This window comes from Sinohyriopsis cumingii, chromosome 11 (assembly GCF_028554795.1).
Source record: "Sinohyriopsis cumingii isolate HCF-2022 chromosome 11, ASM2855479v2, whole genome shotgun sequence".
NCBI classification, from domain to species: domain Eukaryota; kingdom Metazoa; phylum Mollusca; class Bivalvia; order Unionida; family Unionidae; genus Sinohyriopsis; species Sinohyriopsis cumingii.
This window is the reverse complement of record NC_142971.1, coordinates 53,512,940-53,538,834: the sequence shown is the minus strand read 5'-3', so window position 1 is coordinate 53,538,834 and position 25,895 is coordinate 53,512,940.

Here is a 25,895-nt window from a genome sequence, read left to right as displayed (position 1 = left end):
ATATTTTTCAAAGCTTGTTGTTTTCACTCTTTTTTGTGCTGCTGTTTATTCGAGTCAAAACACGTAACAGCGGGTCCGTGGTTGTAGAATTGGCCCGACGTGCCTCACTACGTGTCGTAAGAGGCGACTAAGTAGAGTCCACCTGTTTGCCGTTGGTTGCGACCAGTGTCGGGGGAGGACAGGATCCTTGTAGTTGAGCAGAGGCTTTTCGATACAATACACTTCTTCAGCCTCTACTTCTTCTAGACTGGTGGTCGTGATGGGACCGGTCTCGACAAATCGGCTGGTCACGCCAAGCCCTAGGAGGTCTTATGTTACTTGCCCACTTTCTCACTTTCTCTATTTTTCTTCATGTATCTCTTGATACCACTGTTGTCCCTACTGTTTACCCCTTTACTTTTCCTTTCTCCTACTCTCAGAAGACTTCCTAGAAGGCGGTCGCTTAACGGGTAAATCGGAAGGTAATTGTACCTACTGAGTATAGCACCTATGTATCCCTGGCACTTGAAAAGTGTCCCCTTGTTGGACTCTGCGGCGAGTGGGTGAGCACGGGTGATTAAACGAGTAAAAAAACAAAAAAGAAAAATCAAAACAAAAAAATCAAGCTTAAAAGAACTAAAACTATCTCCGACTCTGATGATGAGCCATGTGGCAAGGAATCCTTTCCTCGCTTCATGGTCATCCAATCAAAAGACGAATCTAAACCACTTGCTGCACTATCGCCATTTATAGTCGAAAAGACTATAATTGGATTAGTCGGCAAGCCAAAAAGTATTAAAAAACCCCCCTAAAATCAGGTGGCCTACTTGTAGAATGCGAGAGCAAAGTACATACTGAAAATATCCACAAAATTAAAACCTTTCACGATATTCCAGTAACCTGTTTCGCCCACTCCTCACATAATACATCAAAAGGCGTCATTCGTTGCCGTGACTTAGCTGAAGGGGATGAAAAATGAAGGTGTCAATGCTGTCCGTAGAATTAGTATCAAACGAAACAACAATCTGCAGGACACCAACACCATTAAACTCACCTTCAACAAACCAACAGTACCTAAAGTGGTCAAAGTTGGATTCCTCCGAGTTGAGGTTGAGATATACATACCAAATCCATTCCGATGCTAAAATGTAAAAAATACGGCCATGATGAAGACCGATGCTCCAGAAGCCAAATATATGACCGATGCGGAGACCCTTCTCATCGGGAATCCTAGTGCAAATGCTAATTCAAAGGAATATGACACCTGGAAAACGTTGAAGGAAATACAGAGGGTTAAATACACAGCCAACATCCCCTATCCAGAGGCCATGAAGCTTGTACAAGCTAGAGCATGACTCCCTGGTCCGTTCTTCTCAACTGTAGTGATAAGCAACCAAACAGTAACGAAGACACCCAAACATAAACAAACCCACGTGAATCCCCTTCCAGCTCGAACATTGCGCATTACAAACCCCCGAAAAACGCAATATCGACTCAAACAACATTCAACAACACTCCACCGGCAAGACCACCAAACATTAAAAAAAGGTCGCAAACAAATAGGCAGCAAAACGGGTCTGATGACCCCAAAAAGCTTCACAATAGGTTTGGAGATTTTGATGATATGGATGCAGAAGAAACTGCTCCATGTCCTTAAGGTGACTCCAGACCTAACAACACCCCCCCTGTACTTCTTCCAGAGAAATAAACAAACAGATTTCCTCCGCGAAAGGTCTAACCTAGCTCCAGAATCTTCAATATAAACTTGTTTAACACCTACTCTCAAAATGTTGCCAGGGCCTCAGGAGGAGTCTCTGTTATTGTGAACAACAGAGCCCCTCATAGAGTCATCCCTTTAAACATAAATTTACAAGCCATTGCTGTAAGCGTCACTCTACATCGAGTGATTACCTTTTGTTCTATTTATATACTATTAAACACAAACCAAGTACCAAACACCCAAACAAATTAGACAATCTTGTTAAACTACTTCCCGCAACCTTTGTTTTACTCTGGGATTTTAATGCCCATAACATTTTATGGGGATCAAATGACATAAGTGACAGAGGCCAGAAAATAGAAAACTTCATTTACATAAACGATTTGTGTCTAGATAACACCAAATCACCGACATATTTACACCCAGGAACAGGTACATACACATGTATCGATTTGACAATATGTTCTCCTTCGCTGCTTTTGGACTATGAATGGAAGGTCGCTGATGACCTTCACAGCAGTGATCACTTTCCAATCTTCCTTAAAACTATTAACTCTACAATTGATGACGCAATTCGACAATGGACTATAAAGAAGACCGACTGGGATAAGTTTGAAACACTCTATAAAACTAGGTTGAATGAGAATACAGTTTTCAATGTTAATGACCCTATTCAGCATTTTACATCTATTTTAACCGAGATTGCAGAAGAATCCATTCCCATGTCCTCACCAAACAGTAAAAGAATCCAAAAACCTTGGGTAACTAAGGAATGTAAGGAAGCCAGTAGACAGCGCCGAGAAACTTTGAAAAAATTTAACAATCGTCCGACGCCCGAAAATTTAAGTAAATGTCGTATTTTCCCGGCCAAACCTCGCCGCACAATGAAAGAAAGTAAAAGATCATCATGGAGGAAATATATTTCTTCTTTAAACTCTCGTTCCTCTATTAAGAAAGTTTGGGACACGATCCGCAAAATAAACGGAAAGAGAAAACACAATTCTCTCCGACATCTGAAACTGAACAATAACAATTGTACTTCAGAACATGACATAGCAAATGGATCAGCATTATGGACACCACTCGATAAATCCATCAAACATCGCATTGAGTTTTCCTGCATATACAGGTTCTCAGTAATCGGCGTTACAAAATGTACAATATCTACAACAATTTCACGGCGTTATCAAGTTATTGGATCTTTTGGATCTAGGTTAGTAGTACTGGATCAAGACGAAGAGGAGGAAACATTTGTAGTTGAACCCGAAGAAAAGGGCACGCCCGTGTTGTACAATTGGTGTCTTTAATTCGTTGCCAACCTGCCACTTACTTAAAATTTAGCATTTTATATCACGACATCCCCAATGGATTTTCAATGCATTACATATACGATCAAGTATGTTAGTGGCATATCCAACTAAAAATATAATTGACCATTATACAGTATAAAAAAATACAATGTCGCAGACATGTCGTTGCTGCTAGTATAATTGTGTTTTCTGTATGTGTGGTCATCGCTCGAACAGTAACGGTCGTCGACGCATTATAAGCCACGTACGTGATAGCAACAGTGATAGGAATTGGTGATACGGTTGCAAAAGGAATTGCTTGTATTCTTAATACAATGGCCAAAATATACCCACATGCGCGGCTGATAAATTGCATGAATATACAACAAAGTTGCATTTGGTAAAGCACGCATACGCCAAATTATCTTCGTTGATATAATCAGGGCTCAACGATGGAATAAGATCAAATCAGGAATTCACAGAAATGATTAAGATTTACCATGTGGCAATGACGCATTTGTCAGGAGATAAGATAGAATCTACGTCCTTGACACAGTCATTGCCTACGAAAAACCATATTAGACCTCCGATTTAAAAATGATAGCTTTCTAACTATGATTCCAGCTAAGGAAATAGCACTAACACAATTACGAGTATATCATAGCTGGCCAAATATTAGTCAAAGTCATTCACTGGGTTGCCAGCAAATAATTCATTGGTATTTGCATATAATAATAAACACGATGGAATCCCCAATTGGCAATTTATGGGTATAACTACGGGCAGTTATAAATCGAACAGATCAGCGATGAGTTCCATGACAGAACCACATCTATAACAGGAAAATAATCCAAGTTTGCTATCACGGTTCATAAGCCAACATTATCAGCCGTAATATAAAATAAATTCTGGAGATGATGCCGTCGATATATATGAGTCATTGATCAGAAGTGTGTTAAGATGGCTAGAGACAGCACCCGTTCATCAAACACCACCAGAACCTCAACATGGCTATTATATCTCAGACGCAAAAGAGTATTTTGAAGTAAGTTTTATAAGATATTCTAGTGTTTCTGACATGTGGGCATTTATAAGGTGGAGTCCAGCGCCTAAACCTATTGCTGAATTTCGTAGAGATGAACCAACAGATATATTATTGAAATTTCAATTGTCATTATGCTACGAGAATACATTTCGTTTCGGCGACATTCAAGATGTACTTTATGATGTTGTTCATTATAATGCCAGTACAAGCGAACTATGCAACAAATTCAATGAGTACGTGTTTTAATACTAAAATGAGAAAATTTGGTGAGCAAATTATTTCAAAGATGAAGGATACAAATCAAATCAAGGAAGATGTTGAATCATCCAACCGTATATTTGTACAGTCTGTTATTAATTCAACCGAAACATACACTAATTATTTTTCCTACGAAGGTATCGAACTCTTAATCAAACAAGAATTTTTTTTATTGGTAATCGCAATATCTGAGGCTGATTTACCAAAATTTAAATTTTTCGGAAATTTTGTCAAAATCAGTGATATTATCGATGAATACTAACCCAACATCGTCGCGGCATAAAGAAAAATAACCCAACCGACAAGCATCCTGAAGCACAATAATGATCCATACGGTGGAGGTCGTCATAGTTCACCAGATGTTGTCGCGGTCACATCAACGATGTCAGTCAATCTTGTATGTGATACTATAGATCGCAGCTATCAGGCAAACCTTGAAAATCCCAGTCATGCCCATCAGAGATACATTTTATATACGTTTACGCTTCAAGCCGCCCTCCCTGAATTTTTGATTGTGCCAGAACCTGTTAATCCGGTTTATCTATGATGTCACAATCCGCTATTGTCACTGATACATTTCGAACTTACTGACCAGCGCAGATACATTCTAGATTTAAGAGAAGAATTTTTAATACGAGTTTGTATGTACGTTCCTAAGATCGTAGATCTTTAGAATCATAGATATTCACGCTCATATGTCTTCAAAAACAGGATCTTGTAAAATACAAAAATTCTTTTATTTCTCTCCGTTCAACCGATTTCTGCACAAAAAACGCAAAGAAACCCATAAAAATTCTTTTATAAATTGAAGTAGTTATAAAACAATAAGTAGTTATAAAACAATATCTACCTTTACCTGACAGAGTTCTTCCCCTGAATATATCATGGAACTTGTCAGAGAAGTTAAGTTTTTCTGTCTTAGAATGTTATACTTTAAAAGTGTGTGTGTGTGTGATTTGGATTTTTAACGTAGCTTTAACAATTTTTCAATCATATTGCTACGATGTCTGCAGTGTGACAGTTTATAGTGATAACTAGCACTGAGGCATCATGCCGCAGACATGTAGCATGATGTCCCACCAAGTCACATTATCCTGACACCAGGCCGACCAGTCCTAACACTAACCTCTTAATGCTGTGCACCAAGCGAGGCAGCTGTTAATATCATTTTTGTAAGTCTTGTGTATGACTCGGCCGGGGATCGAACCCACGACCTCCTGCATGCGAGGCGGACGCTCTAACCACTAGGCCACCGGAGCGTACTTCAAAAGTGAGATACTTAAAAAAATATATCTTTTTGAAAATGATGATCTGGTTATTTTACCTGCGATACATTGTACCAAAGTTGGGAAAAATATTCATTTATAAGCGAATAATATTGTACAATACAAGCGAGGTTACTTTATAATCTATCTACGTATCCTTGACAGAGATGTTCACCCGATTATAGCAGGGACTTTGTCAAGGACATTGGATTTCTCTGTCTTACTATGTTATACTTTAGAATTGAGATACCTAAATATTATTAGCTGTTTGTATTTCTTTGAAAATGCTGATCTGGTTATTTTATCTGCGACATAATATACCAAAGATAAGAAAATGTCAAAATGTTTGGAAGCTGCATATATCGATTGAAATATTATTTCTTCGCCTGTCTCTGCATGCATATATTTAACAGATTTTACACTCTGTGCAATAGTCTGAAAATTACTCAAAGAATTATCGAATTTTCTGCCGTTAATGTGATTGATCACAAGACCTATTTCGATCAGTCCTTGAAAACATTCATAGATAACGATATGACAGATATCTTTTTTCCCCAACAGTAAATCTAAGATAACCAGCAGTATCAACTGAACCAACCGGTCTTTATAGTTTACAATTTCAGCTATATCATCACGAGATGTCTCATAAATTTTAATGATAGGATGTGTTACAAATTCTCATTGCTTTATTTATATAATAAATATTATTTGTCTAAATAATTATTTTAGTACTAGAAAAAATATGTGGGATGTTAGCATGAAAAACTAGCGAGATGGTCCTCAGCGTATTTTTATATACCAGCAACATTGTTGCCGGCCTTATTTTTTTATTATAATGCAATTTCAAAGCTCTGTATTTTTTGCCTCCACAGTCTACACATAATTGCGATGTTCCCTGGACTCCCTTGTTAGGTTTCAAACACAGTTTTGTTCATTGACTCCCTCTTCGCACGCTATTGTAGGTGGTATCCACAAAATTTATTTACATGGCCCAATTACAAGGAGTTGTAGAGCCAATCATCAACGGCTTGCAGTTATTCTTGCTTGAATCTTTATATATTTAAAATTAAAGTTTAATTAAAACATGTGTTTTGCCTTAATTATAACATGGAAGAATTTACGGGATTATCTGCAATCAAACCTTCTCAAGTGAGATTTGATTTTGATAGAATACGTCGCGTTAACGTCAACAAGCATGTTACCGATTATGCCAAAGCAATGCAGAAGCTATCTCTCGTTGATTCGATGAACACGACTTTAATCAATAGTACCTGTGAAGCCAAGAAACAGTTTCGCAATGGTGGTGCAGCTCATGTGTGGTCAACATTCAGAATCATGATCGACGTTAATGCTAAAATGAATGACCAGTGAGCAGCGACGATTGTTAATTATCTCGAGAAACAAAGATAATTTTGTCGAATAAAATGTATAGTGGATGTAGACGACACTTGGATTATCAGTGACACACACGACTTCGTTCGACAATCACATCATAGTGGATATATCGCAAAGTTAAGTAAACATTCCAAACTTGGAATATTGAATGCTATTGACAAATCATATTATGAGCGGGCGTATCCTGTGACGGCAGTTGTTTATGCTGTAAACCGTCTGAATAATAAACTCAGTGTTGATGACCTTAAAACGATGAAATTGTCGACGCTGAATTGTGTAGCTGAGCGAGTTTTAGAATATGTTACAAACGCCATATGTGGAAATGGTTTAAAGGATTTACGACGTAAAAAATAAATGATTGGGCTGAGAGTGTCAAGGAACATGGCACTACGATCAACGACGTTGCAGAGCTGGAAAAGAAATTGAAATTTCCGATAACGATGAAAACCATAACCAGAGGGTATTTGTACGAATCAAAGGAAAAGGAAATTGAATATAAAATTAAACTTGCATAAGATCTCGGCAGAAATATTAGTGGTAAATTTACTCAGGATGGTTCATGTGATCATAAACGACATTGCACAGATGAATCATAGACGGTGCTGAACTCGATTTTATAATTACTGATACAACAGAGAGCGGCACATTTATAAGCCAGGACAATGCTTACTTGCCGGACGGATTTAAATTAGGTACAATTGTGAAGCTACATTGATAATGACTCACCACAGTTTACTCATGTAATATCTTCGATGTTAACGTATGGTAATATATATTTTTTACCGATGATAAAGAGATTTCCTGATACCGCGGTTAGAGTTGACACAGATTACTTTTATATAAATAAAAAATATGCGGATTTGTTAAAGAATAGTACCGATGCATTATGGGACCAATGGAGAATAAAGCGAGAAAAGATGCTTAGTTATTCTGAACCAGCAGACGTTGAATCTAAGGATATTTATTATAATAATAATCAAATGTTACAATTATCATCAGCACCATCGGTATATGATCTCTTAGCTAGACATAAAACTGTTTATCTTAACGGGAGTTGTAGTTCTGGTAAAACAGCGCGTGCGATTGAAATATTTATGATCACTTGTTCAGAAATGGTTGTGTTCACTCCAACTCAGTGGTTCGCCAGAGAAATGAGATAACTGGAGTTATATTTCAAATTTATCAGTTTCTTTGGATGCAATCCATTCACGAGATCTCTTGTTCTTTGGATGGAAAGGAAATACATGGACTCCTGAACGAATGTGTGAAAAATACATTCCCAAGATCATTATTTGGGATGAAATATGCACGGTGTCTTTAGATGTCTTAAAACTTTTCTTGATTAGTTGTTGTCTCGGAATACTGCTGTTATTATATGTGGCGATTATGGTCGACCGCCATCTTTTGCTGGATCATCTTCTCATGAATGGATAAAAACGTTTGTAGATTATTATTAGGAAATAACTAATGATTAACGTATTATAAGGATTCATTCATCGTAAGATAAATATTTGGATTGTCTATGATCGTACTGAATGGCCAAATTTAGTTTATTTGGCAATATCTCGAGTCAGAAGAATGTCTCAGCTGCAGAGTGTCATCAAAGACGTCACAGTAAATAATAATAAAACTACCGGTAATGGTGATGATGTAGTAAGAAAAAATTAGCTAGTTATCAGCAATTTGACCCCCAAAAATCGCGACTTTGATCTCGACGCTGAATTTAACATGACACGGAAACAGGGAAAGAATAATCTTTGTGCGAGCTGTAACACAGTAATGTGCCAGTATTCGAATAGCGATTCAGTTTACCGTGGATAGAATTAATAGTAGTCTTGGTTAGTAGTGAAGGGGGGCACTCTACGGACAATGGGAATTAGCATTACAAGACCCCTTGGGGCACTCTACGGACAATGGAAAATTAACATGGAGAAAAATCGTGGGGCACTCTACGGACAAGGGGAATTAACATGGCAATAAATCGTGGGCCACTTTACGGACAAGGGGAATTTAACATGGCAATAAATCGTGGGTCACTCTACGGACAAGGGGAATTTAACATGGGATTTTTTTTTAAAAAAAGGGGTAGGCAATTCAAAGACTATCTCTTTTCGAGAAATATGGCTGGCCCTGAAAAGGGCCTTTGGGTTTATGTTAATGTATTCATAAACATAAATGGCACCGCATTGGTCTTCTTCTTCTCCTTAGGCTGCGTCTTACTGTTGGTCCGTACATCAGCACTCTTTTCAGGCATCCTTGTCTTTCGACGTAGATCCTACGTATCCACAGGCTGGTGTTTGTCCTGTGGACAACGGTCCACTTCGATCGGACATACATAAGCAAGTCTGTCCGAAACATCATGGAAGACACAAGGGTGGATGACTCAACTGTAGTCCACATCTTGAAGCGACGAGAATAGGTGAATCAATGCAGTGAACGGCGCTTATTTATAGGGACAGGAGGGATTGAAATGGATTGAGTTCATTCACCAATCCGAACACGCGTTACAGAATTCAGTCAGCCCGCATCCAATCCGAAGAGAGCAGTCTGTGACGTCACGTAGTCAATATAGATTCGCTAACGCTTGTGTGCAGTCAATCTATGCGACAGTGATTCAACATGACGGAAACTCAGAAAACGATCCATTGGGCTGCACCAGCAGGGGAGACTGCCCAAGGGAACTCGGACTTACTTTCAGAAGAAGTGAATTGGGATTTTGTGGATTTTCTCTCCTCGCAAGAATTTGTTCCGGAACCTTCGTTACCTTCTTCATTACCGCAAGTGGAGAATTTTAGACAGAGACAGAAAGAAGAATTGGAGAAATTTATGCAACGACAAAAGGAAGCGGAACAAGCTTTTCTCCTACAGCAACAGCAACAAGAAGAAGAGGTAAGAAAAAAACAACAGCAGCAACAGCAAGAAGAAGTAGCAGCAAAGAAACAAGAGGGTGAAAATCAAACGGCCACGGTACTGTTGGACATTTTAGCGGAGTTAAGAAGTCTGAAACAAATGTATCAGACTTCTTTATCACGACCGAAGAGAATACGACCTTCCCGAGCTAAACACGTTAACCCTGTGACTAAGCCTACCGTACCACCCTTAGTGATTTCAACCCAATCATTATCATCATCATCAACATTACGCAGTCCAGAAGTAGGCCTTGGCCGTGGCAAAGGCATAAGGCAGTTAAAGTTGATTGCTTAAACTCACCCTTTCACCATGAAGAAAAAAGGCCCTTTTCAGGGCCACCCAATACTCTAGAAAAGAAATACAATTTCAATTTGCCAATAACTCAAAAAAAAATTAAACCCCACTCATTTTACCCTTATAGTACGTGTCTGTGTATGAGTGCGTGAGTGTACGTTCTTATTTTAAAATCACAACTCAAAGACACTTACCTTATATCATTCATTTATTCTTTTCTCCATTTTTTTACAATTCAATTCACAATTCACAACACAACACTTTAATTAAAAGTTCATTGACTTCTTCTTTCTCCTTGTTTAGTCTCTCTCTTTTTTGAATTTCTTCACCTTCTTTTCCTCATTTTCTTCCCTTCTTCTTTTCTTCTTCTCCTCTTTCTTTGCCTCTTGTAAACAGAATTGTCTTTTTTCTTCCTCTTCTTTCTCTGAATAATCCCTCTCTTCTTGTGAAGAATCCCTCTTTTCTTCTGACTCCTCTTGTTTCTTTTTTGGGCAATCTGGAGACCAATGTCCTTTTTCTTGACAATGATAACAGGTATCTTGACTTTTGTCTTTTTTAGTCCCTGTTTTTGTTCTTTTTTCACGGTCTGGACACTCTGAAGACCAATGCCCTTTCTTCTGACAGATATAGCAAGTATCTTGACTTTTATCTCTAAAGGAAGGAGAGTAGTCCGTAGGCTGGTCTGAAGAGAATTTTCTAATGACCCCTCGCAAAGCTCTGACGAAACGTTCCATCTGGTTAGTCTCTTCCATCGTTGTGCTCGGCTTGAGAGTGAAATGAATAGTGAAAGGACAAGACACACACCCTTTTATATACGCTGGTCTGCTATGACTATAAAGTAGCTTATGGTGTTTGAACTTGAGTCATTTGACTTTTTGCTTTCAAGATGAAACGATCCCATTCATTCGAGAAGAAAGAAGAAAGAAGTAAGAGGCAGAAACGTGATCTATCGCCTCGTACCAGGGCTGAAATCTTGGCACAAATTCATGCCAGTGATTTTGAAGAGGACATGAGTGAACCAGAATTTGAAACCTCTAAACCAAGTTCACCACCCTTAGTCAACCCTGAAAAGTACTATTCCATTCGAGAGACTGAAAAGCGCTCCTCTAGAAAATTTAGAACCACGGCTTACAAATACACGGTGAAGTTTAAAGATTTCAAGGCTGAAGTGCCGTTAGAGAAAGCAGAAGTGTTCATCACCGAGGTGTGGGATTCTTTGCTCACTGCACTCAAGCGACAATGTCAACCCAAAGAAGACGATCGCTTGAGACTTTCCATACAACACGACGGTTTGAAATCCCCTGTTTGGATCGAGTTTAGCACCCCTGCAGAATTGACTGCTTCCAAAGTCATGGACAAGATTCAACACGTACAACAATCTAATGATCAGTTTGACATCACCGATGGTAAAGCCACACTGGACATGACCCACGTCTCTCCTCCTCAAGGGACAGGACGCAAAAAGATGTTATTGGTGGACGACCTTCGCAACACCAAAACGAGTCTCGTCCGAATTCACAACCCTCATGACCAGATGTGTTTAGCCCGTGCCATCGTGGTGGGACGAACCTATGCCAACAAGAACGACACGGTAGAATGGAAAAGAACCTGGGACACTATTCAACGATCCGATCGAGCCAAACAACGAAACGAAGCAGAACTCCTGTTACAACAAGCTGGCCTGCCCAAAGACACACCCTGTGGCATTCCTGAGATGCAAAAATTGCAAGATGCCCTAGCTCCACGATACACCTTGAAAGTGCACCCTCAAGAAGTGCGCGGACCTCTATTGTTTCGAGGGCAAGATTTTAAGGACGGAAAATACATTCATGTTTATCATCACGATGACCATTTCGATACCATTACCAGTATCACTGGATTCCTGAAATACAGTTATTACTGTGAGAAATGTGACCATGGTTATAACAATCGAGAGCAACACAAGCATTGTGGATCGAAATGCACAGGATGTTTGGCCTCTTCACCCTGTCTGAGCGAAGAACCAGTGCCTTGTTCCACTTGTCTGCGCACGTTTGTCAGCCCTACCTGTTACCAACAACATCTGAAAACGCAAGGATCACAGAAGAAATGCGCTTGTCAACTGCTGAGATTGTGCTCTACGTGTGAACAAGTCATACGTACCAATAATACCAAGGCACACGTATGTTCAGGAAAGAAAAAATGTCACATTTGTCACCACATCGTGGACTTGGAACACCAATGTTACGTGCAAAAATACCAACCCCCACCAGAGAAAGACGACGGTCACAAGAAGAAAGGCAATTTCATCTTTTTCGATTTCGAATGCATGCAAGAAACCGGCATTCACATTCCTAATTTCTGCGTGGCTCATCGAGCGTGCGAGAAGTGCATTCAAGAACCTATCTTCAGTCATTGCCCTCACTGCAGCAAGATACCCGGAGGGCGTGAAAAAATCTTTCGGGGACCCAACACGTTAGCCGATTTTGCCCAATGGGTCTTAGACCCCGTCGACAAGACGTGGAGCCAAGAGGACATCGAACGTTACGGAGATTGTCATCGTCATGCCACGGTGATGGCTCACAATTTCTCCGGATACGATGGACAGTTTCTTTTGAGGCACTATACGGAACAAGGCACCGAGCGTCCTAAAGTGACTTTGAACGGAGCCAAAATCATTTTCATGCAAGTGGGACAAGTACAGTTTAAAGATTCGATGAGTTACTTGGCCATGCCTTTGAGTCGAATGCCTAAAACGTTTGGAATGACAGAAATGGCTAAAGGGTACTTTCCACACTTTTTCAATACGGAAGCCAATCAACACGCCGTTCTACCCCATTTGCCTGAGGCTCACTATTACGACCCCGACAACATGCGTACCGAACAACGAGAAGCTTTCTACGCTTGGTACCAGATTCACGCCTCGGACCCTTTCGACTTTCAGGAAGAAATGCTAAAGTATTGTCGTTCCGACGTGGACATTTTACGGCGTTGCTGTGGAAAATTTCGAGAACTGTTCATGGAACACGGAGGGGTCGATCCTTTGAAAGAAGCTTGCACCATTGCCAAAGCGTGTTCCTTAGTGTATCGACAACGATTCATGCCTGAAAACACCGTGGCTGTCATCAGTCCTCAAACGACCCACTTTGTCAAACGTCAATACTCGGTCAAAGCCCTACGTTGGTTACATTACTTGTGCGACAAGGAAGACAAGTGGATTCAGCATGCCCGCAACGGAGGAGGCGAAAAGACCATCGGAACGTATTCGGTCGATGGTTGGGACTTAGAAAACCCCAAGATCGTGTACGAGTTTAACGGTTGCTTATTTCACGGATGTCCCGTCTGTTACCCTGATCGTGGCACTAAAAATCAGTTTTTGCAACGAACCATGGAAGACTTGTACCAGGACACTTGTCAGCGGCGCCTAAAGTTAGAACAGCAAGGATACCAAGTGGTGGAAATGTGGGAACACGAGTACGATCACCGTATGAAAACCGATCCCGAGTTTAAACGCCTCGTGGAAAGTTACCAGTTCATGGACCCGCTGAACCCGAGGGATAGTTTGTACGGAGGAAGGACCAATGCCACCTGTTTGCTGTACCAAGCCGACGAAGAGAAAGGAGAAGAAATCAAATACTTGGACGTGTGTTCGCTGTATCCCTACGTGTGCAAATATTGTCGCTTTCCTGTAGGGCACCCGCAATTGTTAACTGAACACATCGACCTGAAAAACATTCGACAATACGAAGGCTTGATCAAGTGCAAAGTTTTGCCTCCCACGAACCTATACCATCCCGTCTTACCTCACCATTGTCAAGGCAAACTGATGTTTCCCTTGTGCCGTACTTGTGCCGAAACGTGCAACCAAGACCAACCTTGTCAGCACACCCAGGAAGAACGGGCCTTGACGGGAACCTGGGTCAGCGTAGAATTGTTCAAAGCTCTGGACATGGGATACCAACTGTTAGAAGTGTACGAAATTTGCCATTTTCCCAAGACACAACAATACCACAAGGGTGACCCTACTCAGAAAGGCATTTTCGCAGACTACGTGGATGCCTTTTTGAAACTGAAGCAAGAAGCCAGCGGATATCCGTCCTGGTGTCACACTCCCGAAGACCAAATACAATTCAAAGAGAAATACTACGAACAAGAAGGCATCACTTTAGACCACATCGAAAAAAACGAAGGCAGGCGATCGTTTGCCAAAGTGATGTTAAATTGCTTGTGGGGTAAAATGGCACAACGACCGTGTTTACCCAAGACGGAATATTTGACAGAACCTTCCCGCTACTTCCAGATGATTCACGACAAAACCAAATACATGAAACACGTGGACGTCGTTCGAGAGAATTTGATCTTGGTCAATTACGAAGAAGATCTGGACTTTGTACAAGACGACCCTTTTGGAAATGTCATCATTGCGGCTTACGTGACAGCCCATGCTCGCTTAAAATTGTACGAAGCTTTAGAACTGTTAGGGGAACGTGTCCTGTACTTTGACACGGACAGTTGCATTTACATCCATCACCCGATTCAACATCACCCTGACATCGAAGGAGACCGTTTAGGAGCCTGGACAGACGAGCATCCCGACGACAAGATTCTAAGTTTCGTCAGTGGCGGTCCCAAAAATTACGGCTACGAATACCGGGACAAACAAGGAGAAGTGCACACGACGTGCAAAGTGAAAGGACTGACTCTGAATTATCGTACCAGTCGAGTGGTCAACTTTGGGGTATTGAAAGAAGCCTTGCAATCGGGAGAGGATGGAAACTTTAAAGTGACCACTCACCAACCGAACAAGATTGTACGTTTACCCACTCACCACATCGTCAGTCGACCCTTGGAAAAAGTCTATCAAATTGTATACCAGAAGCGAGTGCGACTTCCCAATCACTTTACCTTACCGTACGGTCACGTCGGTATTGGTCTGTATATAAAAAGGAACCCTAGGCAAGATCGATAGTTCATTGGGACTACCAAGACCGAGCGAACAAGATGAATACTTTGAAAGAGGCATCGTTCCAGTTTGGGGATTGTAAAAAAGTTGTATCTTCCTCTAGTGTGACTAATATTGGATGGATAAGACCCATGCATTGCGACGGAAAATGTCCGGAAGGAAACTGCGATTGTCCATGTGGTTACCATTGTAATTGCGTAACGGAGTTTGCAGACGAGTGCGATTGTGAGCCTTGCGATGTGTACGATGCTGTACGTTGTGACCTGAGCGATGCCGTAAAGCATCATGGGAACTTTAGTGTCCCTACCCCTATCATGGAAAGCGATGCTGTGCGTGTCAAACCTGTGGGATGCGAAAGTGATGCTGCTCGTCCTCTTGGACATTTTACTGGGTTTCGTTTTAAAGGGGAATGTTCACCTCCACGTCTACCCCCCTACGGATGTCATCCAGCCCTGAGCAAACTCCTACCCATGTCACTCAACCCTCATCGAAACGAACCTGTGAAAAACGAATATTCGTTTCCTGTGCGTTTGTCGGAATACTGCGACTTTGAAAATCGTCTTCAATCGTTCAAAGGAAAATGGCCTAAGTATCTGGGAGGACCGACCCCCGAAGAATTAGCCAGAGCCGGATTTTTCTACTTGGGCGAAGGAGATAAAGTCAGGTGCTTCAGTTGCGATGTGACACTTCACCACTGGGAACCGCAAGATTCGGCCTACGTAGAACATGCTCGATGGTCACCGAATTGTCATTACTTACCCTTAGTGGGACCGAGACATTGAAGTAACTTCTTACCATAATAATCTGTTCATGGATACTTTACAAGAGAACATTTGTGCTTTGCCTGTGGAGTTGAGAGAACGCATTTATCGAGAACTGATCAAAATACAAGTGAAACGTAAAGAACAATTGCATCCGTTACGTCACCGGTGTTTGAACCACTGGTACCTGAAAGCTATACAAGGATTGATTCAATTGAAAGTGTTCCATCGGACAGACATTGATCAACGATCCTCTAGTTTTAAAAAGGATTGGTTTGGTATGGACGATTGCAGTTACATCATTGTAAACGTACTGCATCGAATTCCAGAGGAAGAGTTAACGAATTACCAACATCTTGAACACAATGTCAACTTAGTGAAAGAGGAAACTTCTGAACGAATTGTAATGTGTAGATTAGTGACTCAACGATTTAAATTCGACACTGAAGTGAAACCATGTTTGTGCAAAGAGTACATTTCTTGTGTCAGACCAAAGAGGATTTAGTATGACCTATTCATGGATACTTTACAAGAGAACATTCGTGCTTTGCCTGTGGAGTTGAGAGAACGCATTTACCGAGAGCTGGTGAAAATACAAGTCAAACGTAAAGAACAATTGCATCCGTTACGTCACCAGATCTTTAACCACTGGTACCTGAATGGTATAAGAGAACTGATTCGTCAGAAATTGTTTCAGTGGTCAGACCTTGTTCAACACTTTGAGTTAGTGAATGATCGAAATGTTCATTATTTTGGTTACTTCGAGATTCACCTACAGCAATACATTGAGGAAGACAAGTTAAAGGATTATCAACATATTTTACGTGGAATCTACTTAGAGGAAGAGGAAACTTCTAAACGAACTCTGAAGTTTCGGTTACAGTATGCAAGATTTAGATTCCCTACTGGAGAACGAAGATCTCTGGCTAGAAAGTACGTGTATTGTTTCCGAAACAAAGAGACTATAAAAACAGGCTGCCATGCCACGACTTATGTCACATGTCATCCAACAGATTCCGTGGAAGGAACTCAATGACCATATTCAAACCGTGGATCATTACCATCGATTATTACAAGAACTGTATCCATTCAATTTGGGACGACAAGTGGTGTGTGTCTTAGTGACTTGTTTTTTGGGATTTCGTTTACCAGCCGATTCTTTGTGGACTCTTTACGATCAGTACTTACCACCTCCATGGCCTTAAATGGTCACGAAAAACTCCTTTTGCTCAAAGCCTTGCGGTTTCATCTGGATACTTCTCGACCTCAACAGGAAAAAAAGATTCGTCAACTTTTAGCTACCCAAGACGTGTATGACGATGTGTGTGTAGCTTGTGACTTACACCCTCATTGGACAGAAGTTCGTGACTGGAAAAAGGGGGGTTTTGAGGCTTGGACCCAAGAAGTGGTCCAGTATGCACAAGAGTTGTTCAAGGAAAAAAGTTACTTTTCAAACTGTGTTAGTGACGGTGCCAGAAGAACCCGTCACCGAGAACAACCACTCGCTTCAGGACAGGACTGTCATGGACATTCCTGAAAGGTCATTCCGGGAGGACACTTGTGTGACAATACCTCATGTAGAGACTGTAAGAACATTACACACTGTCCCTAGGACATCTTGGTTAACCAAAACATGTTGTACAGACACTTGTTTATATTCCACTTTGATCGCTTTGATGTGTTTTATATTCCTGTACATCACTATTTGGGTTGTATGTATTTTTGTCTTTCGTGTTCATATTTGAAACATTCAATAAACGTGTTCTGAAAAAAGTATATAAACTCTTGTCTTGTTTGTTTTTCGTGTCACAAGTGACATTTCTCACACCATGGCTACCTCTGCTGTCTCTGCTCCCTCTTCCTCTACTGTCAAAGTCATCGACGAACACTTAGATCGTGCCAGTTGGGAGGCTTTGTATCTTCGCCATCCCTTTAACATGCTCATTGCTGGACCTAGCGGTTCTGGCAAAACCGAATTCGTCAAACGTTTGATCGAACATAAACATCATTTGATCGATCGGCCCCCTCAACGGATCGTGTGGTGTTACAAAGAGTGGCAATCGGCGTACAGCCTCTTGCGAGAAAGTCAAGGCGATTCCATCGTGTTTGTGGAAGGCATTCCTAAAGAAGACGACGGCATCGTCTCTGACTCCCGTCAAACCCATTTGGTCATTTTCGACGACATGTTAGGAGAAGACGAAGAAGAAATTAAATTGTGGTTCACGCGCAAAGGGCATCACCGTAATGCCAGTGTCATTTACATCACCCAAAATTTGTTTCAACAAAGTAAAGCCCATCGCACCATCAGTCTCAATGCGCATTACGTGGTCTTGTTTAAAAGCCCTCGAGATAAATCGCAAGTGCAAGTCTTAGCCAAACAGTTAGGAACGCCTTGGCTGACTCAGGCGTACGACGATGCCACTCAAACACCACACGCCTATTTGCTCGTCGATTTGAAACCTACCACTCCTGAGGATTTGCGATTTCGTACCCACTTGTTTCACCACTGGTGCCAAGACGGAGGGCCTGTCCTGTACACGTCTCCGTCCTCGACTTCATTTCACTCCCCATCAAAAAATCTATAAAAACCTCAGACCCTTTTTCGTCTGTCTCACACTCAGTGCGAACATGACGTCCCTTCAGTCGCATCTTCCTGTCAAATTGATTCGTGCCTTGTATGGCATCAGTCGAGAAAAAGATCCACAAACACGAGCCCGTGTCTTAGAAGCTAGTCTCAAAGAAGTCTTACGATGGTTTACGGTGACGGCACGTCAATTACTCCAAGGAATCATTCAGATTCCTCATCAAACCCAACGCTTTTTCGATCGAAACAAAGTCGCTTTGGTCCAACTGGCCGATCCCCGCATCGACACTCAAACCAAAAAACAAATCATTTTGAAACCTGGAGGGAGCGGTACTCTAGGAGGGGTCATCATTCGCTCACTCTTAAGATGGGATCCTAATGCCCCCAAAGTTATCCCCAAGACAAAAGTCCAACGAAGCCCCAAGAAGAAAAAGACCAGGTCCCCAAAGAGAAGAACTTCTCCAGTGGCGGGACCCTCCTCTTACCACACACCACCCCGAAAAAAGAAAAGAAGCCCCCAGAAAAAGAAAAAGAGAAAAAGTCCCCAGAAAAAGAAAAGTCCACAGAAGAAAACTAGTCGCAAGAGAGGCACTGCGGCCAGGACGCAACCTTACACTCGCAAACCACGACCTGCCACAGCAGTGACTGCGTCTCCGGCATCCTCACGTTCATCCACTTCTCCGTTAATGTCACCCAGAAGTGAAGAGTACTTGGAGACGTTGATCACACCAAGAACATCTCCGTTGATGACTCCCAAAAGAACTTCCCCAGTGGCACGACCCTCCAATTTAGTGGCAGTGGCTGCTGCTCACAAAGTACCTTCTCCCAAAATCAAAGTCCAAGAAAGATCGGGCATGTTACAAAGTTTACTGGATTTGTCCAAGCAAGAACTGACTCGATTTAGTCCGTTACGTACCCCTGCACGACGTGTCATGCCTGTCCTCAAACTGATAAAACGTAAAGACAATCAGTGGCGACGCGTTCCAGTATAAAAAAAGGCCTGTGACCAAGTAGGGTATCAGTGTTCTTTTGGTGCTCCTAAAGACTCAAAGATGTCACCCTCCAGAAAACCCCAAGGAAAGAAAAGGAAAGGACTGCCACCACGTTTAGCCAAACATGGGGACCTGTTATCTGTCCTGTCCAAAGCTTCTCCACCCCTACGAAAAAAACTCATTCAAACGGCCTCCAAAGAGGTCATCGATACCGTGTGCGAATGTTGTTTGAACGTTTTGAAAGGCACGATCCCTTTGTCCAAACACCAGAAACAATGCTTAGGCAAACATCGTCACGTTCTTCGCCAAATGGTTCAAAAGAAAATTCCCATTCGTCAAAAAAAGAAGATGTTGGTTCAACGTGGAGGTATTTTGCCTCTCTTGTTAGGCCCCATACTGAAAGGAGTCTTGGGAACCATGTTGGGAGGACTGATGGGAGCAAGATAAAAAGGCCTTCGAAAGTCCCAAGATCTCAGAATTGACCCCTGACAACCCCATGGAAGGACGAAAACTAGCTTTAGTGCCTTACAAACGATGGATGGAATACCATCGGTGGCAAGAACAACGCACCCCGCATTTACCTCCCAATCCCAATTTGAGCGAGATGTCCCAGTTACAACACGAATTGCAGTCCTTGATGGATCGCCAAGATTTGTCCGAAACAGAAAAATCGCAAAAGTACGGTCAACTCTTGCAACGATTGCAACTCTTTCACCAGAAAGCTTTAGACGAAACAGCTTTACCCACTCTAAAAGATTTTAAGACCTTGATGAAAAGTCCAGCACCATCACCAGTACCAGTACCACCAGTACCCGTGACCAAGACAGAAAAAGGAAAAGAAGAAGAAGAAGAAGGGTTTCAAACTCCACCAGAAAAAGTACGCAAGTTAACAACACCACCTACCTCCAGAATTGGATGGATTAAAAAGATGATGGCCACCCCTTCTTCCTCACAAGAGAAAAAGAAAGTGAAGACAGAAGTGAAGACAGAAGTGAAACAAGAACCGATATCCCCTGCTCAGACATCCTCCTCCTCTTCGACACCTATTGCTGGCCGCACACGCAAAGCATTGCAATCCAAGAAAATACCCCAAGAGAAAAAGAGTAGCCTCTTCCAAGAGTGGGTGCCTTATTAAGACACCAATCAACACAAAAAAATGGAAAAAGTCTTAGCTAGCATTTACTACGATCCCTCCCATCCTGCAGGTTACGCAGGAGTTCAAAAATTGTATCGTGCTGCCAAAACGCGACTGAAACGTCTCCGTTTACCTCAAGTGCAACGATGGTTACAAGAACAAGCTACCTACACTTTACACAAACCCATTCGACGCAAGTTTGCCAGAAGTCGCACCCGAGTGGAAGGCATCGATCATCAATGGCAAGCCGATTTAGCCGATGTCTCTCATTTGGCCAGCTACAATCGTGGTTACAAATATTTGTTTTGTGTCATCGACGTCTTTTCCAAATTTGCCTGGGTCGTGCCTTTGACTTCCAAATCCAGCAGCGAGTTAGTGCGAGCCCTGCAACGGGTGTTGAAACAAAGCGGTCGTCGCCCTCTTCGATGGCAAACGGACAAAGGTACCGAATTTCTGAACCAAGCTTTCCAAAAAGAATTAAAGAAACGTGACATTCATTTTTTTACCACCGAGAATCCCGAAACCAAAGCCAGCATCGTGGAACGTTTTCAACGCACTTTGAAAGAACGCATGTGGAAATATTTTACGCATCACCACACTCTGAAGTACATCGACATCTTACCGCACCTGGTGCAAGCGTACAACCAATCTTACCATCGAAGCATCGGACGTGCCCCGCAAGACGTGACTCCCGACAACGAAGTGCTGGTGTTTGAGCGCCTGTTCGGTACGTCCCCGACGAGGGCTGTCCCCAAGAAAAGTGGAGAGTTGACCGTAGGAGATTGGGTGCGCATTGGCAAAACCAAACGCACTTTCGACAAAGGTTACTTACCTAACTGGACGACCGAATTGTTTCGCGTCACTGGACGAGTGCATGGCCGTCATCCTGCCGTCTATAAATTGGAAGACATGAACGGAGAAGTACTCAAAGGAACGTTTTATTTGCCCGAGTTACAACGTGTGACCAAAAAAGAAGACGACGTGTACGACATCGAAAGCATTCTCGAACACAGAACCCGTAAAGTGGGCAAACGACGTGTCAAAGAAGTCAAAGTACGTTGGAAAGGATATCCACCCAGTTTCGATTCTTGGATCGACGCTTCGCAAGTCATCGACTATAAAAAGAAGAAGTGACCATCATGCCCTTTCACACAGCAGCAGACGCAGCTACGTCGACCAGTCCTTCTTCCCCTAGTTCTTCTGTGCAAGATTTACAAAAACAACCCTTGTGGGTGTGGTGTGGAGAACGTGTGCCTAAAACGCAAATCGTCTTTTTCTGCCAAATCTTCGTGGTGTATTGTGTCATCGGGGCAGCCATCGCCAATTTGAGTTTGCAACAAGGAGACAAACAATTGTGGACCATTTTATTGAGCAGTTGCATCGGTTACCTGCTTCCCAATCCCTCCCTGAAATTCTCCTCAAACGGGAACGTTGTGTCCAGTGTCAGTGCCACTCACCACTCCAGCAACCACAACCAGAACCCCATTTTGGGCGGAGACACGCCTCTGACGTCCACTAACCCCTCGGACAGCCACAGAACTCTGGAATTATGAGTCACCAAAACCAATTTTACTTAACCTTACCCAGTGACAGTTCCATGGAGGTGTTTCCCAACAACACGTTGTGCTGTTACACGGCCAAATTACCTCAAGCCATCCCCTTAGATCACGAAGCCCATTGGGAAGTGGCTTTAGTGGAAATGATTCACCCGACCCAAGTCCACAATGTCATTGCCCAGCAAAATAAATTTGATGTGGAAGTTCATGACGAGCCATTGCAAGAGTACTTGGATAAGAATGTCAAATATGACAATAAAATCTATGATGAGAAAACTAAAACGTGGACCTACCACTTCTTCATTTCCCCAGGCTATTATTTCAGTGGTCATCATTTGGTCAGCGCCATAGCCTCCAAGTTTAATGTCGTGTTTGGGAAAGCTTTTGAGATTGTCAAGAACAAAAGTGTCACCATGGAGTACCACAAAGTAGCTCGTCGCTTCTTGATGAAATTTGAGCGAAGTAAAATCGTGTCCATTAAATTTTGTCCTGAATTGTTTGACATGTTGGGCGGTAACATGGAGCTGAGGAAGAGCTTAGAACAAAAACAAAAACCCCAATTACCCATCATTTACGACAACGTGACTTTTGGCCAGTATTTTAATAGCCCGGTAGAACTGAACCAAGGACTGAATTTGATCTTTGTGTATTCCGATGTGGTGGAATACAACGTGGTGGGACACACCTCCGTACCGTTACTGCGTGTCATTCCTTTCAAAGTGGATTCTGCCACAATCGCTGACGAGGAAGGTGGAAACACTTACCACGTCCACCGCGAATTTGTCCATCCTCACTATTTGCCGGTCAGCAAGTCGTATTTGGACACGGTCAACATTACTATTAAAGGAGATCTGGGACAAAATATTCCATTCACCAAAGGAAAAGTCACGGTGAAACTCCATTTTCGAAAACGGTTCTCTCACGATTAGTAAGTAAGTCATGTATCCAGTGTACCAAGGGGTGGCTCGACAGCGAGGACACGGTTTAGGAGACATGTTAAAATCGGCCTTTCGTTCGGTGGCCCCGGTGTTGAAACCGATGGTGACACGCGGATTGCACGCCTTGAAAGATGCGGCACTGACGCAAGGCAAAGAATTTCTCCAAAATGTCATCATCGACAAACAAAACCCTAAAGAAGCCTTCATGAGGGCAGGCAAAAATGTCTTGCTGCAAACGGGCAAAGACATTTTAGGCCGACGAGACACACCTATAAATGCCCTGCACGCTACCGAGTCAAGCATTCAGCAAGGACAAGGCAGAAAGAGACGACGAAGAAGAAAACACCCTTTCACCAGACTTCAAGCGAGAAAGGCCAAGAAAAGAAGAACCGTTCGAGACTTAGACGTTTTCGATTATTGAAACACAAAACAAAATGATGCACCGAGAGTCTTGCGCCTGTTCCAAGACGGAACTGGATCTGTTTGCCATGCCCCCCACCATGATGACCATGCAAGAATCCCAATGGGTGGAATTTAATCCCATCTCCTCATTGTCCGATTCCGCTCCCATCGAGTTTGAAATCAAAGGACAGCCCGAAGATTACATCGATCTGAATAGCAGTTACTTGTACTTGAAAGTCCAAGTTCTAAAAAAAGATGATAAAGGAGTAGAAGACGATGATAATATAGCTCCCGTCAACAATTTCATGCATTCCTTGTTCAGCTCAGTGGATTTGTACTTGAATAACAAACTGGTCAGCAGCAGCATGGATACATACCCTTACCGTGCCTACCTGGAAAATCTCTTGACGTACGGAACAGATACCAAGACAAGTCATCTCAATGCTTGTGTGCTGTGGGTAGATGACACACCAGACAAGTTCGACGCAATAGATCCAAGCAATGAAGGCTTTGAGGCAAGAGAAAGCAAAATCTTAAACAAGAACAGTTTAGAACTGATGGATCGTTTGCATTTGGACATGTGGTTGCAAGAGAAATATTTGCTGAACGGGGTGAATGTTCGCTTGAGACTGAATCGCAGCAGTACCACTTTCCATTTGCAGGCTGCTAATCTTGATAAGGCTCCTAAAAGCATAATCCAAGAAGCCAAACTCTACGTACGACGCGTAGAAGTGTTACCTAAAGTGGCAAACGACATCAGTCAGACGTTGAGCAGAACGACCGCCAAGTATCCCATCCGACGCGTGGAAGTGAAAACGTTCACCATTCCCAGTGGACTGCAATCCATAACCCAAGATCATCTGTTTCAAGGACAGTTACCCAAACGTTTGATCCTTGGTATGGTCGAGAATGAAGCCTTCAACGGAGCCATCGCTAAAAATCCTTTCCACTTTCGACACTTCAATGTGTCCAAGATCGAAGTCAGTCGCGATGGCAAGACCTTGTGTACCCGACCTTTCGAACCTGTCTTTAATGACACCGATAAGACTAAGTCGAATTACTTGAGATCGTACTTGTCCCTGTACGAAGCCACCGGTCAGTTAGGAACCAACACCAGTCACGGCATTGAGTATGACGATTATGCAGGAGGCTATGCTTTGTGGGCTTTCGATTTCACTCCAGACCAAGGCAGCGACGAGGGACATTTCCACCCTATAAAATCTGGCCAGATTCGTGTGGAACTTCAGTTTGCAAAGTCACTGGACAAGACAGTGAACGTCATCCTGTATGCAGAATTCGATAATACCATAGAAATCAACAGTTTGAGAGAAGTCATTCTAGATTATTAGAAAGCCATGGAAGACTGTTATCCCTCTTTACCTAGTGGAGAAACTTTGGAGATGAAATGTAAGGAGACCGTGGAAGGAGAAGAATCTCAAGACAAAGACGAAGAAGATATCATGATGAAGTCGAGATGGCCAGAACAAGAAGCCCATTTAGTCTGCTGTTTTGCCAAACACTTGGTCGACAAAATGACGGAATTGATCAAGAAAAATTGTTATGGATGTCAAAACGATCATCCCAGTCAAATTCAACACGATAAATGCCTGATGTTAAGTCAAGAAGAAAAATTGGACGAGTATCTGGACGAAGCTTGGAGTCTCATCTCGAACAAAGACGTGTTGCACCAGTGGTATAAAGACTTGCGTGCACATTCTTGTCCACCATTAACCACTCAAGAGATCCATCGTATCGAAGCTCTCCTGAATCAGAGTGAAGAAACAGAACGAATAACCGTTTATTCGTCAGACATTTTCAAGCAAAAAGTCAGAATCGAATTGACGACTTATTATTACCTGTGAAGAAAAAACACAAAACAATGGATACCTGTGAACTTTATTACCTTTTGAACCACAGTTCGTATACGTCTTCTTGGAATCCCGTCGTCTGTGCTAAAGATGAACTCCCTCATCGCAAACCTAAAGACCATCAAGCTTACGTGATCAACACGGACGACAGTCATCTCCCAGGAACCCACTGGGTAGCCGTCTACTTTCCTCAAGAAGGATGTGTGGAATATTTCGATTCGTACGGATTGCCCCCTTTGGAAGACGATATCATCGACTTTATGAGAAGAAATGCTCAAACCACCCGATTCAATAACGTGAAATTACAAGGCACAGATTCCTTGGTGTGTGGACAGTACTGTGTGTATTTTCTGCATCATCGCAGCCTGGGCTATTCCTTAGAACATTTAGTGACTCATTTCGATCCTCGTTCTTCTGCTAGAAACGATGTGAAAGTAGATCGATGGTTTTGTGACCATTATGCTTATCTTTTGTCTCAAGCTAGGAAACGTAGTGTCCATCAATGGCCTAATGATTTCCAACAGTGGAAATCACAATTTCATTCACAACGTTGTCAGCCTTG